The 3,445-nt window shown below is 41.6% G+C and overlaps 1 non-coding gene across 1 annotated transcript; it reads right to left on the minus strand.

Moving 5' to 3' along the window:
• Window positions 1-2,616: 2,616 nt before the first annotated feature.
• TRNAA-UGC (transfer RNA alanine (anticodon UGC)) lies at window positions 2,617-2,690 on the minus strand. Its single transcript has one exon. It is a non-coding gene; the product is annotated as a tRNA-Ala (tRNA).
• Between the last annotated feature and the right edge of the window lie 755 nt (window positions 2,691-3,445).

Here is a 3,445-nt window from a genome sequence, read left to right on the forward strand (position 1 = left end):
ATTATTACTGTATACAAGCTGCTATCTCTAGATCAATTAAGAATAATAAAAAATAAAAGATTTTATCTTACTCATTTATTCCTTCTCTGACACTCTTCCTTTCTCTATGTAGATACAAATTTTTGACCTATATCATTTTTCTTTCTCCCTGAAGGATTTGTTTTAATATTTCTTAGAGGGCAGCTCTGCTGGTGATTAATTCCCTCAATTTTCATTTGTTAGAGAAAGTCTTTATTTCTTTTTTACTTTTGAAGGATAATCTTGCTGGATATAGAATTCTAGGTTGGTGGGTTTTTTTCTGTCAACATTCTTTTCTTGCTTGCATGACTTCTGATGAGAAGTCTGCTGTAATTTTTATCCTTGTCCCTTTATAAGTAAGATGTGTCCCTCTGCTGGCTTGCTTCAGTTGTTTCTCTGTCTTTGGTTTTTTGAAGTTTGAATATGATAGCCTATATGTAGATTTTTGGGTATTACTCTGCCTGGGTTCTGAGATTCTTAAGTCCATGCTTTGGTGTCTACTACTAATTCTGGTAAGTTCTTCATTATTCAAGTATTCCTCCTGCTACACTATTTATTTCTTCTCCAGGTATTTCAGTTATGTGTTATCTAGTATATCCAAATATGTTCTATACTTTTGAAAATTCCCCACAGTTCTTAGATATTCAGTTCTATGCCTCTCCCCACCTCCTTATTTTTTAGTTTGAGAAGTTTTCATTGACCTATGTTTGGGGTCACTGATTCTGTCCTCAGTAGTCCAGTCTGCTGATGAGTCCAGCAAAAGAATTCTCCATTTCTGTTAGTGTTGGTTTTATCCCTTGTATTTCATTAGATTCTTTCTTAAAATTTCCATCTCTCTGCTTAAATTACCCATCTGTCCATGTATGTTGTCTGCTTTTTTCCTTATAACCATGAACATACTCATCGGAGTTATTTAAAATCATAGTTAAGTTGCTACTCTGATCATGTCAACATCTGTAACACACTTGCATCTGGCTCTGATTCTTACTGTCTCTTCAGACTGTTTTTTCTGACTTTTGGCTTACCTTGTAATTATTCTGCTGAAACCCGGCCATGGTGTATTGAGTAATAGGAATTGAAATAAATACGCCTTCAGTGTGATATTTTATGTTAACTTGTCTAGGAATTGACCTGTCTTTAATATTTTCTACAGCTGTAGGTGCCAGAAACTTCAGATGCCTCAAGTGTCCCTGTGTTTGTCCTTAGGTTTCCCTAAGGAAACTCTAGCCCCCTGTGCCTTCCTGTTTCACTCAAGGGGTGGGGGTGAGGGAAGAATAAGGAACACTTGTGAAGGTCACAGCCCAGGGACACTCCCACATCAACAGGGGTCCACTCTGACAACAGTGCAACGCAGATTCCGAGTTCTTCACTCAGACTGGAGATCTATTATTTAACTTTTTAACGAAGAGTTCCATTATTTTAGTTAATAGAAAAACTTCTGACATTCTTCGTAGGAGTCTATCTTTGGCTCTAGGGTGACTAATTCTCTTCTTAGGAGTTATACCTGCGAACCTTTTTAATCCTCATGGGATTTGCCAGTAGGAACATTATCTCCCATAAGGAGTCATGCTTATCCTCCATGCTAAACCCCAGGGCAGCCGTCCTCTTGCCTTAAACAGTAGCCACCTACATCTGATCGGCAGCTGGTTTCTTGGACCTAGGACAACCTAGAAGCAAGAGATGCTAGAAATTTAAGAAATGCCTCCCCAGTGTCCCCTTCCTCTCCCTGAAAACCCCAATCCCTGTACAGGTGGCGTGGTCCTTCCTAATACAAGGAAAGCTACGATTTCATCTCCAGAGACCCACGGATGAGGGAACTCTGCATTGAGATGTAAACAATTGACAGTGGTATCTTCATAAAAGCAGGCTCTTCTAAGTCAGAAGAGCTACGTGAGCACCGAGGCCCATAAAGAGGGGTGACTCATTCACATGAGCTGGGCGGGGGCAGAGTTGAAGATGTAGCGGGGTCTTCCCCCCAGCCTCACCCTGCTACCAGCCCTGAGGATTTCATGCCTCTTTCCCTGAGCGAAGCCCAGCCAAGGCCAGTAAAATAGTATTAGGTTGACTACAATACATAGAGAAGGGTCGTTCAGCAGCACAGAATTCTAACGGCTGTGAGACCTGGGCAAGCTCCTTGGTGCTTCTGAGTTTTGGCATCCTGGTGGGGTGCTTGGATGCCTCAGTACAGCTGGGTGATGTGTATGTGGACATCTCAGCTCCTCACTCGGCCCTGCTGACAGGGTGGGTCTGCAGTTTCCTCGGCGACGTTTAACTGGAGTAGAGAATTTGTTGTCGAAAAGGTTTCTGTCTTGCTAGGCAGCCTCTGTTCTGGTGACTAGAGCAGGTAGGTTTTTCTTAGGGCTTTGGTGTCTGTGCCCAATGACACATTACTGGTTTCATTAGCTCAAGTCAGGGATACAGGAGGCAAACAAAACAAAACCCCAGGGGACACACCACTGGGCCCTGAGGTCCTTGTCAGTTGGCCTTCTTCTGTCCACCTTTCAGAGTCTTCCTAAGCTTGTTTTGTTTTGGGTTTTTTGTTTTGTTTTGTTTTGCGGGGGAGGTAATTACATTTATTTATTTAGTTAGTTACTTTAATGGAGGTACTGGGGATTGAACCCAGGACCTCGTGCATGCAAAGCATGTGCTCTAACTATTGAGCTATAACCCCCTTATGCTTATTTTATACATCACATCCAGGGGTTTTAATTGTACTTAGTAGAGAAATAAGAAAAATGCATCTATTCCATCTTCCTAGGAGCAGAGCTCTGCCCTATTGTTTTACAACCTGCTTTCAGTGGAACATCTTTTCATGCAAATAAATACATCAAATAAATACACTGCTATGCATTGCTTTGATTAAATCAACTATCAGTGGTTGACTGGACAGGATTTTCGCTTCCCCCACAAATTTCTTCTATTATGAATAACACTGGAGTGAACATCCAAGTAGCCAAATACTTGTCATATTCTTGACTAATTTCTTAGGCTAAATTTCTGAATACAGCACTGCTAACTTAAACAGTATGTGTGTCAAGGCTTTTAAAACATGCAGCCAGTGGCTCTCCAGAGACCAGAAAAAATTGTAGCAAATTTTGCGCCTCTCATCAGCTCCCCATACCTTCAGTGAGTATTATTTTTTCAAATTGACAATTCAGTAAGCAAAAAACGGTCTGTCACTTTTCAAAGATGACCTTTAGTTACGTGTCAGACTAATCACTTAGAAAGCAGTTCTAGGTGTCAGTTACTGTTACATTTCTAGGCAGTAAAAGGAGAGATGGGAAAACTGAGACTGGGAGTTTGAAAGGGTCCCCCAGGTAGGGCAGCAGCCAGTGGGCAGGACCTGGGGTACCAGGCAAGGGATGGGATGGAGACATGGGAAGACAGCTCTCAGCTTATGTGACACAAGCTTTTCTCTGTCATTCAA

This window comes from Camelus bactrianus, chromosome 25 (assembly GCF_048773025.1).
Source record: "Camelus bactrianus isolate YW-2024 breed Bactrian camel chromosome 25, ASM4877302v1, whole genome shotgun sequence".
NCBI lineage: Eukaryota > Metazoa > Chordata > Mammalia > Artiodactyla > Camelidae > Camelus > Camelus bactrianus.